At 40.8% G+C, this 15,141-nt stretch overlaps 1 protein-coding gene across 4 annotated transcripts in view; it reads left to right on the forward strand.

The window, feature by feature from the left end:
* Positions 1-138: 138 nt before the first annotated feature.
* ARFIP1 (ARF interacting protein 1) overlaps positions 139-15,141 on the forward strand; it is a 140,081-nt gene continuing 125,078 nt past the window's right edge. For 2 of the 4 annotated variants that reach the window (XM_070386658.1, XM_070386659.1), the window contains exon 1: positions 140-423. The gene's annotated coding sequence lies outside the window, so the exon portion shown is untranslated. Of the gene's footprint in view, positions 424-15,141 lie in introns of all 4 variants that reach the window. The other 2 variants (XM_070386662.1, XM_070386660.1) reach the window with 2 other exon arrangements.

Consider the following 15,141-nt stretch of genomic DNA (forward strand, 5'->3'; position numbering starts at 1 on the left):
TTGCTAGGGCCGCAGTGGGCGGGGCGGGGCCCGCCCCCTGGAGAGGGGACCTCGCGGGAGGTGTGCTGGCACCATCGAGACGTGGCTGGGCTGGCCAGATTGAGGGAGAGAGAGGCCGTCCAGGGCCACGGACAACGCTACTTCCGGTCCCCTCACTTCCGGCTCTGCCGCTCCGGGTGCAGGAGCTGTAGGCCGCCGGTGGAGAGGCTGCCGGTCTGAGTAGATTCGGAGGTTGGTCAGTGTGAGGCTGTGACAGTTGGAGTTGCTCCCCGCCCCGGAGGAGCCGAGGTGCGTGGCGGGAGGGGAAGAAGGAACAGGCACAAGTCGCGTTTCCGCTCACTTCTGGCCAGGGCTGAGGCGACTTCAGGGAGCAGAGGCAAGGATAATCCTCGACGTGAGTGCTGCCGGCTTCCCTGCAGACAGGTGAGGGCGGAGCTGGCCGGCTGGGAAGGAGGCGGGGGAAGGCTGCTTGGAGCTGGTTGCCCGGCCGGACACGTTGCCTCCGGGGTTCGCTGTTCCGTACTTTCACAGGGCACTTCTGTCCTTAGACTGTGTGTGCCATCTCTCTCTACCCAGGTACTCGGCCTTGAATTTCTACCCCTTCGTCCCTCTTGTCACCCTGAGTGTGCCCCCGAAACAGCCGGGTGAAGCGGTAGGACCGGCCCTCCCAGGGCGGCACCCTCCGGGTTGTGAACGCATTGAGTGGGGAAAGGGATTGCAGGATCCGGGTCTTTTCGACTGAGTCTCCGAGTGGGCCACCCTCCGGTTTGGTGTCCAGCCTGTATTGCTGATTTTCTTTCCCTGCATCCGCCACTTCCCCTCTCCCGCAGCGATAGTCCCTGCTAGAGGTTCCTCAGGCTGTGGTGCAGGGAGGAGCCTTGCCTAGGAAATGTCCCAAGCCTGACTGTGCTGGAGAGGACGTCCAAGGAATGTTGGAGTTTGGGAAGGAAGTTGTGCTGTCGTCTCGTCCGTTCCTCTTTGCCAAGTTAACTACTGTTTACGTGTCTAGGAAAAAGGAAAGAGGTTTTTGTTGTTGTTGTTTTAAGAACAGTTTCTAGACGCTTTCCCCTTTTACTTTATTTTATTATTACTTCCTTTATGTTCTTATCCGCCCTCTTGAGCCCTTTGATCTCAAAAAGTTTGTAGTTTCCACTTCCTGCACATCCTTTTAACCAACCCCCTTTTAGGATTTGTCCCCCTCCCTTCCTTTTCTCCTGGATTAAAACATGTAATTTCTCTGAGTCGGTTCTTAAGGAAGAAAAAGATGGAAGATTTGAAGGACTTTTGTTAAACTTGTGCTTTCGGCTGCAAAAGTGGCAGGTGTTTGTGTGTTCCCCTTTGCTGTTTAATTAACCTCACTGGTGTGGGAATGTGCACAAGAATTGGTTATGTTAAATCCTTCCTGGGTTAAGGCTGCAGGAGTTGGCTGTTTTATTGCTGCTCTTTCGATTTGAAGACAACAGATTACAGGTCAGTACTGTTTTAATCCCACTTTTGTTTTTTCCTTGCTCAACCCTCCCTCCCAGCCACCAGGTCTAACACTCCTTAGCTGAGAAAACAGCAAATATTTCTAATCTTATTTTATTTTTTGGATTAAAATCTCTGCCTCAGTTACTTTCCTTCTTTTTCAGATTGATAAATTAGTTTGCCTAAATCCTGGGTCATGCCTTAGGGAGTCCATGGTCTGTGACTTTCAGGGGACTTCCTCATCCCCACCCCCGAAATTATGGGCAAAGTTTTGTTTCAGTACATTTTCTCTCCTCTGAAGAAAATTCTTAAATGAGATATATAACCTCCAGTAGATTAAAAACCACTCCTTAAGGCAGTGTCTTCTTGAAGTTAATGAAAACTTTTTTGTGTGTGTGTGTGTGGAGCTTTTTTTTTGTTTTCAAACTCTACATAGCTAGTTTGGGCACCATGGAGAGTAGAATGCAGAGATTCTAGCTTTATAGTGATGAAATCTCTAGGTACTTTAGAATTTCAGTGTTTCTAAATTCCTTCCTAGACCTAGAGAAGGAAGTAAGGCTGCCTACTTATTTAGTTCCTGATTTGTGGTTTTGAGGTTTCTTTTTAGGGATAGCTCTTGGTGGCCAATGTTGTAGAGATCCAGTGGATTTATAAATTGATACATTTATGATTATTGAATACATATTAAATATCACCAACCCACTGGGTACAGCTCAGAGTAAAAGTTTAAACTTCTACTGTACTTTGTTTTCATTTTCTTTTTTTTTTTTTCATTTTCTTATTTTTCACTTAAGGTTATCTACTTCGGCCTTCAGCTTATTTAGAAAGGGCAAAGCATGTTTCAGTGGTGTGGTCCCTAAGTCTTTGGCATGTTGCTGCTCATCTTGACATCTCTTTTCTCTCCATATTACCTCTAGATTAAGAATAATGATAATTCTCTTTTGTGAATAAGTTAGTATCCTTCCAAACTTAATGTAAGTTTAGAGTGCATATTGAAATTTGCTGATTTGATGGTGTTTGTTGATCAAGGGTTGACCTTCTAAAATGTTTGACGCCTATTTTATAGAATGTTTAAACTTGAAGAGAACTATACAGCTTATCATAGTCCATACAGAGTGACCAGCGTCTTCTGCTCAAAAATTAATTTTCCCTCTATCTAGCATCCTTACTTTGCGGAGTAGGGGGGGTGTGACAGAAAACATAATCTTTATTAAAAAAATCAACCATGCTAAATTAGTTTCCTTCTAAGGCAATGAGGAAGCCAGAAGACTGATATCTGTCTGCGTGCTGTGGGCCGGCATTGTGCTGGGTGCTTTGTGTGATCTCCTTGCCTCATCCCACCCTCAAAGCAGCCTTATAACTCGGCTGAGCTTTTCATTTCTGTAGATTAAGAAGGGCTTCTCAGGTAGTGCAGGGGTAAATAATCCGCCTGGCAGTGCAGGAGACGCAATAGACACAATCCCAAGGTCAGGAAGATCCCCTGGAAGAGGGCATGGCAATCCACACCAGTATTTCTGCCTGGAGAATTCCATGGGTAGAGCCCGCCTGCACGGTCCATGGAGTTACAAAGAGTCTGGCACGACTGAGTGAGCACACACACACAGATAAAGAAATTGGAACTAAATGATAAACTGAAGCTAATCTGCTCAGAACTACACTGGTGGAGCCAGGATTGAACCTGGGTTATCTGAATCCAGACTGAGCTACTGAATCCAGACAACTACTACTCCAGTGCTTCTAGCATATTTTCTTTACATCTTTGGTACAAGTTGGAGGTATCTCACCTGATTTTCTCTCAGACATTAAGAAGGTCTCTTCCTTTATTAATTTTCAATAATTGAACACCTGATTTCATGTCATATCAAAAAGTATGACAAAAAGAAATGAATTTGGAGGAGGCCTATGGAGTGTCATTTGATAGTTTTCCTATGGGGTAGATACAAATCTGTGTGTGTGTGAGTGTGTGAGATGACATATGAGGAGTGGAAAATGTGAAAATAAAGGCTTTAAGTAATAGACTTAGCATTGTAAGAGTCTGGAGGTGTAAACACATTCCAGAATGATGAATTTGGGATGGGATAAGGAATAAATTGAGGATGGAGTAAGTAAATTTAATAGGGAATTTAAGAGAATATGGTTATGGATGAAAAACTAATGATATATGTACAGACTGGAGAGAGTAGTTCCACAAAATATGGACGACGATGACTTAGGGACTATAACGGTCTAAAAGTCAGATATTCACCAGCATTAGTTCTAGGAAGTATGAAAAAAAAAGACTATAAAACAAAGGAACTTGAAAATACTCTTGTCCTCTTTAGTGTCTCCTAACTTTGCCAGTCATGGAAGCCACTGAATAGCTCTTACAAATCCTCAGCTGTTCTCTACAAAAGCACACATTTTCGTTTTCTCTTTCCTTTGTGACTTTCTCTTTCATCTTTCCTCCATTACTTCTAAACTTTTGCCTTGAAATAGTTATAGGCAGGTATTGCTGGAAATTGCTCAGATGTTTTGTGAAAATTTGGTAGCATCTCTGCCATATTGTCACCTGAGAGTTTTGTTTCATTTTTTGTGTATCTGTGTGGCGCTGGACTCACAGCTCCTTGACATCCAGGCTTGATTCTTTTTGGTCCTTTGGGAGAACTGTGGCACGGCTGTCTTTGAAGCAGAATCGTGAGAATGACAGAGTTGGTGGCGAGACCCAAGTCAGCTAGAGGAAGGAAGCTGCCAGCTCCAATGTTCTGCCAACGTGAGATAGTGTTAGAGCAAGGTTTCCAAACTTCTCTGCGTCGTGGCACACATAAAACGATTATTTGTATGGCAGACTCCCTGGTTCCCTGAAAGCTGAGGGGGCCAGGGAGTGGGGGGGGTCATTATTTCAGCACATCCATAATTCGTTCTTGGCACGTTGGTTGGAAAAGCTTTGTCCAAGAGAAGAGGAATATGGTATTCTGATAAAGTACTTTGTAAAATACCTGATAAGGGATGGATTCACATTCCAGGTAGAAAGAGTCCCTGGGGTTAAGCCAGGGGATATAACCTCTAGGATGGCTCTGTGTTTTGTTTCAGAGCTCTGCATTGAGTGTCTAGGATAGCACCAGGATGTGGAAGTCCATAACGGGCTAGGCATTATGCTTTATAGATGCTTTATATGTTTTAGGAATTTCTTATTTTCTGTTAAATAAAGAAACAGGTGTAGAAACCAGTAGAAGTAATTAGTCCAACTAATTGGACGAATTAAAGGAGACTCACAAAGTTGCTTGACTCCAAAGCTTGTACTCTTTATCACTGTAGTGACTAAATGATTTTGTGACATTGTGGTTTCTAGTTAAAGTGTGAGACATTGGTGGCAGAGGGTGATGGTGGTGAAAGGGAGAAAAGCAAGAGGACTATTAAGTGTTTATATTTGGCAGCCTTGAAGTGGAGTTCTAGAGCCGATGGCTTTCTCATAGGATTTCCAACATGTTGGGATGGGGATGGGGGAGAAGAGAACTCAGAGTAACTGGAGCCATTGGTGTCCTTCTAACAAAAGGGCTAAAAATATAGATCCTCTTCATGTTTGACTGAATGTAAATTGTAGAATGTTTCTTAAAGGTATGTTTATAGATTATTTTTGTTTTTCTGTATTTCCTCATTTTTCTGTACAGTGTATTATTTACTTTTAAAATTAAGCACATTTTCAGCATGACAACTAAGATATGTTCTTGAAATAAAAATTCAGATAATGAGCAAATGGAATGGAAGCTTCTACTTCTTTAATCCCTCTGTCCCTCACACCTGCTGTCAGTTAATTCGCAAAGTAGATGTTGGGGATTGGATGAAATTCATGAGAAAGCTCTAAACTGCTGCTCTCTGACAGAGTAGCCACTTGCCACATGTGGCTGTTTAAATTAGTTAAGATAAAATAGGATGGGTAGTCTCCACTTTATTACCCAGCCCTGCTAAAACTTTCGGAGAAGGCAATGGCACCCCACTCCAGTACTCTTGCCTGGAAAATCCCATGGATGGAGGAGCCTGGTAGGCTGTAGTCCATGGGGTCACTAAGAGTCAGGCAGGACTGAGCGACTTCACTTTCATTTTTCACTTTCATTCATTGGAGAAGGAAATGGCAACCCACTCCAGTAGTCTTGCCTGGAGAATCCCAGGGATGGGGGAGCCTGGTGGGCTGCCATCTCTGGGGTTGCACAGAGTCGGACACGACTGAAGCGACTTAGCAGCAGCAGCAACTAAAACTTTAAAATACTATATGGTTGGTGACATAATAAATATACCATTGAAATAAGATTTTTTAAAATATCTGTTTCGCATGTTGTGTAGTTTTTGTTTTAGCTGGTGAGATATTACTGCCGTGTTTTTTCTCAGCTTTTTGTTTTAACTAAATCCAGATGGTCAGAGTCTAATATTTTCCTTGGATGTTTGGGGATTATGGTTAGCTGCTTTTCTAGGATAAAGATGTCAGCTTTTCTAAGGATGTGAGTGTTTTCTATCTCCTCTGAGCTCTAGATCTGTATATCTTACTTTAAGTTAGCACCTCTCTGGACTATATTAAAGATATCTCATATACAAGGTCTGAAACTAAACTGGTCTCTCCCTCACTCCCAACCCCCGCCCCAATATGTTTTTTCTTCTTTCTTTGTTTTTTATTTTAGTGAATGACTCCATTATCTTACCAGTTGGAAAATTCAGGAAAGTAGGAGTGAACCTTATTCACTCCTCTCCCTGATAGGTCCAGTCTGTCAACAAGTTTTTATTAGTCTTATTTTCTAAATATCTCTTAAACCTGTCTAGTGTTTCCCATTTCCACTACAACCACTTTACTTTGTTACCATAATCTCGCTTGAAATTTCTACAGGAGCCTTCTTTCTTGTTTACCCACTTCTTCAGATCATCTCTAATCCAGTATCCATCCTAAAGGCACAGTGATTTATTTTGAAAACACATCTGATTGTCAGCTCTTCCCTCCTCCCTCCCAATCTTTTTATGGCTTCTCATTGCTTTTGGGGTAAAAACAAAACTCTGTAACAGCACCTAGCCCTCCAGCCGTAACTCTTCATTTCACGAGTGCTGGCCTTCACCAGTCCTTTGCACTCGTCTTGCTCTTGCATTGCACGGCTTTGGCACGTGCTTTTCTCCCTGTCTAGACCACTCGTTCTTTACTTTCGTTTTACTTGTTGGCTTCCAACTATCCTTCACACCTCAACTGAAGTTTTGCTTCTTTAGGACATGATCTAAGCTCCCTAATCTAACCTGAGACAGTAACATCGTACACTTACCACAGTTGCAGTTGACGTTTATATGTATGATTGTATGGTTGTCTTTCTGTTCCACTCTCTCCATTTCCATGCAGACAGGGACCACGTCTTTTTTTTGGCTCACTGACTCCCCCGGACCTGTCTCAGTTCCTGACACCTAAATATTGATTGAATTTCCAAGTTGATAGTATGAAAGATTTCAGTTTATGGAGTTTTGTAATATAGGATTTTAAATATAAATATTTATAAATATGGAGAAGGCGATGGCACCCCAGTCCCGTACTCTTGCCTAGAAAATCCCATGGATGGAGGAGCCTGGTGGGCTGCAGTCCATGAGGTCACTAAGAGTTGGATACAACTGAGCGACTTCACTTTCACTTTTCACTTTCATAAACTGGAGAAGGAAATGGCAGCCCACTCCAGTGCTCTTGCCTGGAGAATCCCAGGGACGGCGGAGCCTGGTAGGCTGCCGTCTATGGGGTCGCACAGAGTCGGACATGACTGAAGTGACTTAGCAACAGCAGCATTTATAAATATAACAGTTAAATTGCCAGTTATATTGTTTTTTCCAAGTGCATGAAAATAAACTATTTTAATAGCATAAGTTTGTATTAATACTAACAAAACAGTACATATTATATAATAAGAATACTATAGCACAATATTCTTTGATTATTTTATAATAAATTCTTATTTTAGAATAGTTTTAGACTAACAATTATTGTAGAAATAGTGTACAGATTCCTACGTACACTATTCCCAGTTTCCCACATTATTAACATATTACATTAGTATGGCACATTTGTCGCAATTGGTGAACCAGTATTTACACATCATTAACTGATGTGTGTCGGAGAAGGCAATGGCACCCCACTCCAGTACTCTTGCCTGGAGGGTCCCATGGACGGAGGAGCCTGGTGGGCTGCAGTCCATGGGGTCGCCAGAGTCGGACACGACTGAGCGACTTCACTTTCTCTCTTCACTTTCATGCATTGGAGAAGGAAATGGCAACCCACTCCATTGTTCTTGCCTGGAGAATCCCAGGTACGGGGAAGCCTGGTGGGCTGCCGTCTATGGGGTCGCACAGAGTCAGACACGACTGAAGCGACTTAGCAGCAGCAGCAACTGATGTGTGTGGAGATGCCTCAGTTTTCTCCTAACGTGCTGCTTCTCTCGCAGGACTCCACCCTGGAATAAATCCACAGTTTAGTTGCCGTGTGTCCTCTTAGCAGTTTCTTGCAAGGACGCCTTGTTTTTGATGACAGGGTGATAGTTTTGAGGATATCAGGTCAGGTGGTTGTAGTGCCGCGTGCTCAGTCGCTTCAGTCGTGTCCGACTCTGCGACCCCGTGGACCATGGCCTGCCAGGCTCCACTGTCCATGGGATTCTCCAGGCAAGGATACAGGAGCGGGTGATTGTAGATTGTGCCTCAGCTGGGGTTTGTGTGATTCTTTTCTCATTATTCAACCGGGTAACGTGTCTTGGGGAGAAAGACCACTGAGGTGAAGTGCAGTTCTTGGATCAAGAGAAGATGGTGTCAATCTGCCTACCATTGTTGATGTTAACTTTGATCACCTGGCTTTTGACAGTGTCAGCTCTGTACACTGTAAAGTTGCCCCCCTCTTTGTATATTGTACTTTTTAGAAGAAAGTCATTATATGAAACGCACTCTTAATGTGTGGGGTATTATGCTCTACCTTCTTCACAGTGGTATGTATATAAATTTGGGGGATTTTTCTGCAAAGGAGATTTGCCTCTTTTCTCATATTTATTTATTCAATCATTTATTTACATCAGTATTGATTGATTCTTGGATATTTTATACTTTGCATAAAATCCAATCTTACTTTATACGGTAATATAGTATATAATCCAGTATTTATTAATTTTGTTGCTCAGATTGTTCCAGCTTTGGCCTTTAGAAGATTTTTCAGTTAGTTCTTATATTCTTTTGAGTTTTTTTTTGTTGTTCTGTTCTGGTGGGGTTTTTGAAAAAAGCACATTCTTCCTTTCCAGCAGTACGAGATGCTCCAGGCTCATCTTGTATATATCCTGCCCCAGTCCTAGAAACAGCCATTTCTCCAGGGAGCTCCGGTGCCCTTTATTGGAGAATGGTATTAGAAACCAAGATCTGGGCACTGTGTGTGCTCACCGTTGCTAGGGTTGCTTCTAAGAAATATGCACTGATTCGTGTAAAGACACATATCTGTCTATTTCTATATAGCCATCTGTATCTATATTACTAAGCTGTACCCTGATGCTGGGAAAGATGGAGGGCAGGAGGAGAAGGGGATGACAGAGCATGAGATGGTTGGATGGCATCACCGACTCGATGGACATGGGTTTGGGTGAACTCCGGGAGTTGGTGTTGGACAGGGAGGCCTGGCGTGTTGTGGTTCATGGGGTCACAAAGAGTCGGACATGCCTGAGCGACTGAACTGAACTGTTTCTTAGATTATTTTCTCTGAGCTTTTCCCATTGAAAAAATTACCTGTGAATATTGAGGGGTTTATTTTATATGGTTTTGGGAATTAATAACAGAACTAAAGGAACTCTCCAGTTCTCTTGCTTCACTTCACTGCTCGTGTTCTGGACCTTAGCTAGCCATCTGTGAAGAATGAGGCCACAGTACACTGAATAATTTAGAGTTTATTTACAACTAGTTTTCTTTTCAGGGAGTAATTTAGCTTTGAGAGTCTTACCATTTGACTTCTCATTAGTTTCTCTGTAACACACTCTGAATGGGGCAAATAAAAAGACTTCTCCGAACTGTCAATTTTGTCACTTGGTTAGAAGTTGGTGATAATCATGAGGATGAAAATAGTTGAATCTCTGTTACGTTGGTTTTTAAATTGTTTCTCATTACTATATATAATTGAGAATAACTATATTTTGTCAGAGTTTTCTACTTTTGAATTGTCTAGACTGTGTGTTTATCTTAATGAGCAACATGAACTGAATTTATTACTACCTAAAAGGACTAATGAGTGTCTAACAACATAGCTTTTACAGATACCAGATAGTTGTTGACATAAAGACAGCAGTATAATACGTATATATATGATTTTTTAAATCTTATTTGATTATTCTACTTATGAAAGAAAGTGGAATATACTTTGAAGGTATTGTATGGTAAACCACTTTGAGTTCAACATCATTTGTGTTGACTGTAGGGAAAAGGATTTTCCTCGTAGGTTAAGGAAGCTATCGTCATAAAAAATTACACACTATTTTAGATAGTTTTGACTAAGAAAACTAAGTTTTTAGCTTTATAATTTTTTTATTGTAAACCAGTCAGTGCAACTTGAAGATTAATATTGGATTATGAAATAAAAACAAATCTTAACCATTCTCTTTTATTTATCCATGAACAAAAAAAGATAGATGTATTTCCATAGATTCTATCTAGAGCAAAAGAAATAGAGCCACTCTCTTTTAATCAATAACCAGTCTCTGAAATCAGTGACATACTCTTTGTCTAGAGAAGTTAAAGCAAGTTCAGACGAAGCAAGCCCAGGCTTTGCTACTGATTGCCCTCAAGTTTCTGTTACCTACCTCACTAGCATTGTCCTTGAGTTCCAGCAGAATTCCTTCATAATTATTTACAGTACTTCTCCAACTTTTTCACTAATGTAATCTACAAAGAATATCTCTTCAGATAGTTCTTTGGAGACTCATATTTCATCATAAAAATTCAAGAAGTTTCTTAGACGGCTTGTATTTTATTCAAGTGAATTTTGTTTTAGATTCCGTAATAGCATACTTATTTTCATTCCAAAAATGTAGATTCTCCTTCCACTGTGCTGTGTTTATCCTGTTTATGTCTGCTGTGCTTATGTTTGCTTTCCTGTGCCTTGAGCATACCTTTTCAGATGCCCTGTGATATGTGAGTACCTTTATTTGAAATGTTCATGTTATAATTTCTGTTCAACTTTCTTTCTTTAGTATTATACTTCTAAATCTTTAAGTCCTCAGCATTATGGCGATTATAAATGCATTTTTTTCTTGTCTGATATCCATGGAGTCATGTGTTTCTTTTTATCTTCCAGGGTCCTGGCAAATCTCTGCCTTCCTGTCCTCTCTTTCCTGGGTCCTGAGAAAGATCCTGAATGCATTTAACAGTTGTAGGATATTGAATTCTCCCTCATTAAACTCTCCTGCATTGGGACAGGTCCTTTACCGCTGAGCCATCAGGAAAGCCCAGATATAGAACTGGTCTATTCAGTTTGTAGAAAACAAAATGTGATTGTGATAATAAATTAAAAGCAACTCCGAACAGTGGGATGAAGTATAAACTTTATGTAACATTAATTATACATTTTTACAGATGCTAATTAGTAATTCACTTTATAGATCATTGGTTCTTACACTCATTAGTTAATGAACGCTGCTACTGCTGCTGCTAAGTCGCTTCAGTCGTGTCCGACTCTGTGCGACCCCATAGACGGCAGCCCACCAGGCCCTGCTGTCCCTGGGATTCTCTAGGCAAGAACACTGGAGTGGGTTGCCATTTCCTCCTCTAATGCATGAAAGTGAAAAGTGAAGTCGCTCAGTTGTGTCCAACTCTTAGCGATCCCGTGGACTGCAGCCTACCAGGCTCCTCTGTCCATGGGATTTTCCAGGCAAGAGTACTGGAGTGGGGTGCCATTGCCTTCTCCCAGGTAATGAATACTTCTGGTCAATTTATAGAAGTAGAGCCCCAGAGATGACAAGATATTTTTGGCGTCCAGTATAAACCAGCCTGTGAAGCTTCAGTGTTAATGGTAGTTTTGAAATAATGATTTATCATTTTGAGGATCACTGTTAAAGATAACTTTAAATTCATGTAAAGATCAGAAAACATATATCTTAAATAGCACGTATTGCAAGTCACTTCCCCCCCCATAATTGTAAGTTTTATTTTTTCTTCCAGCTTTTTTGAGATATAATTGACATAAAGCACTGTATAAGCTTAAGGTGTACAGCATAATGATTTGATTTACATGCATCATGAAGTGATTGTCACAGTAAGTTTAGTGAATGCCATTATTTTTAAATCTTGTCATTCGCAGTGTTGCCAGTTATTAAAGTTATGAACAAATGAACTTCTAAAAACTGTGAAGGTCGGAACATTTAAATAATATGAATGAAACACAGACATAATACCTGTTTCTGTAGTTCTCAGAAATTTGATTCCCCCTTTCCCTATCTTCCAGGAGTTTTTTTTTTTATACTTAGCAGTTTATTATATATTAATAATAAAGGACATAGTAAAGGACACAGATCGATAGCCAGATGAAGTGATATATTGGACAAGATCTGGAGTGATTCTGAGAACAGGAGCTTCTGTCCCTGTGAGTTAGGGTGTTCCATGATCCCAGGACATGGATGTGTTCACCACAACTTCTCCACACCGCGTAGTTCAGGATTTTTGTGGAGACCTCCTCACCAAGCCATTTTCAGTTGTTACCTCTGTCTCTATCTCCTCTTGCCTCGGAAAGTTGCAAACTTCTAACCATGGCGTGGTCATTCCGGTAAGCAGCCCCCATTCTAAAGCTGTCATTTGGTCTTCTGAGCTGTGTAATAAGGATATGTTTTCCTGTTTGGTGCTACTGGTTCATGCGCGGGAGCAGATGGTAACTCCTGAAAGTAGTAGCAGCGAAAATGAACTCCTCTAGCTTTCTTCCGTTTTCCACTGTTTCTGTGGGTTCCTTCCTTCTTTCATTCTTTCCTCTGTGGGACAGGTTTCCTCCTCCTATCTGAGGGTAATTCCTCTAACTTTGCTCAGATTTCTTTACTGTTCTTAAAAAACGTTTATTTTGTTCTGATTTTAGACTTGCAAAAATAGTAGTTTCCTTATACTTCTTACCTTCTTCCCCTGATGCTCACATAACCGTAACATAATTATCAAGAATAGGAAACTAACATTGGTATAATATTATTGACTAAACAACAGCCATTATTAGAGTTTCACCAAATTTTCAACTGACTCTCCTTTTTCTGTTTCAGGATCCTGTCTAGGAACCCTCATTGAAATTAATCATTTCTCCAAAGTCTCTTTCAATATGTACATTTCTCACACTTTCCTAGTCTTTCATGACCATGTCACTTTTGAAAAGTACTGGTCAAGTATCTTATAGAATGTTCCTCAGTTTGGGTTTTTCCAATGTTTTCTCATCATTAGACTGAACTTCTGCATCTAGGGGACAAATACTGCAAAAATGATGTTGTCCTTCTCAGCTCAGCATCTTAGGGATTATGCTCTTGGTATATCTTACTACTGGTGATTACTTAATCACTTTGAGAGAGATCTGCTGAGTTTCTTCACTGTGAACTATGAGTTCTGCATTTACTGTCTTTCTTTCTTCAGTTGAGTAGTTATAGGAGATACTTGCAGATTATGTAAATTCTATTTCTCCTCAAACTTGCCCTTTTATTTTAACATCCGTCTGCAACACTTACTACTGTGATGTTTGCCTGGTGGGGATTTCTGGTTTTCTCTTTTCTGTGCTCATTAATTGGAGAAGGAAATGGCAACCCACTCCAGTATTCTTGCCTGGAGAATGCCATGGACGGAGGAGCTGGTGGGCTACGGTCCATGGGGTTGCAGAGTCGCACACGACTGAGCGACTTCACTTCACTTCACTTCGTGCTCATTAATGGAAATTCTCATGTGAGGAATGGTCACTTTACCCCATTTGTATTTGGTTATTTTTTATGTCAGTGTGGACGCATTAGTATTTGTTTTATTATGTGAGTTCAAATCTAGTACTATCATGATTTGCTTTGTTGCTCAAGATGTTCCAGCAGTGGCCATTAGGAACTCCTTCTGGTTGGGTCCTTTCTTCTTTTGGCAAGTCCCCTTTTTTAATTGAATTTTTTTCTTATTTCTGACCCCAGAAAATGTCCCAGGCTCATCTTGTCTTGTCCTTATCCCAGTCTTAGAATCGTCCACTTTTCCTTAAGAACGGTGGTTCCTTTTATTGGAAAACAGTGTTTAGGGACTGAGTACCAGATGGCATCATTGTTACTGGGTATCACTGCTTCTAGGTCCTCTCAGGGGACAAAGCTAGGAGGCCAGTACATACATGCATATGTGTGTGTATAACATACATACACAAATACATACACATATATTAAAAATAATACTGATAACTATTTCCAGTCCAATACAACAGTGCTTATTTAGCATTTCTCTTTGTAATTTTTTCTCCAACAGTGAGAAACTTAAATTTTTAGTACCTACATTCTGTTCGCATATTTGTTCTGTTCTGTTACACACATAAAGTAGTTTAAGAATTAGTAACGTGTACCCCTGTGGGAAATACTGTATTAATAGGCTTTGTATCTAATTCTCTCCGTCTTTAGCCTCATGGTGTCCAGGCAGGATACTCTATTCTCCTGCCTTTCCTTTCTCTCGCCCCCGTTCTTCCCCTCCCCTCTCTCCGCTTTCTTCTCCTCCTTCTCCCTTTGCCCATCCTCGTTTCCCCCGTCCGTTTCCTGGTTTATTCTTTTTTAATACAGTTTCATTTGTTATGATTTTATGCCATTTGAATTTCTCTCAAAATTACTGTGGTTCTAAGAGTCAGAATTATTTAAAACTAAATATTCCAAGGGGTGTCACTTGTTCCTTATTCCTGCTACCCTGCTCCCATTTCCTAGTTTTTCGCACTCCTTTCTCTCCTATTCCCTGTAGGTAACCTACCTCCGTAATCTCTGATTTATTGTATTTTTGTTCCAGTGAACAGAAGCATGTATCTTCATGTATCCTTTCTGTTCTTACATTGAGACAGCGTATCTATAGGTACTTTTGAACTTTGGTTTTTTTGGCTTTTCACTGTGTCTTGGAAATTACTGCATATCATAGAGATCTTCATTTTTTTCAACAGTTGTACAGTACTCCATTGTCTGGATGTGTCATAGTTTATTCAGTCACCTTCCTGTATGTAGACATTTAGGTGCCTTCCCCCCAGTACTTTACATCTGTGAAGAATGCAGCAGTGTGTCTGTAGTTTTGTATTGCTGGGGATGCATTCCCAGGATGTATCCTGGACATGGACTGCTGGGCTCAAAAGTGAGCGCGTGTGGTTTTGTCAGGCGTTACCCAGGTTCCCTCCAGAGTGAATGTACAAGTTTGTATTCCCAGCAGCAGTGTACCTGAGTGCCTGTTTCCTCACATCCTCAGTAACACAGTGTTTTGTTATTTAAAAAATTTTGCTTATCTAGTAGATGAGAAATGGTATCTCAGTGTTGTTTTAACCTGAATTTCTCTAACACGAGTGAATTTGATCATTTTTTATATTTTAGAGGCTATTTTAATCTTTTTTTTGTGAATTGTCTGTTCATGTCTTTTTCCTGCTTTCTGTTTTTTTGTTTTCTTCCCTTTGTTTTAAGAGTTCTTTATGTTAGGACTATTAACCTATTGTAGCGTATGTTAGGAGTA

Source organism: Bos mutus, chromosome 17 (assembly GCF_027580195.1).
Source record: "Bos mutus isolate GX-2022 chromosome 17, NWIPB_WYAK_1.1, whole genome shotgun sequence".
In the NCBI taxonomy this organism is placed as follows: Eukaryota; Metazoa; Chordata; class Mammalia; order Artiodactyla; family Bovidae; genus Bos; species Bos mutus.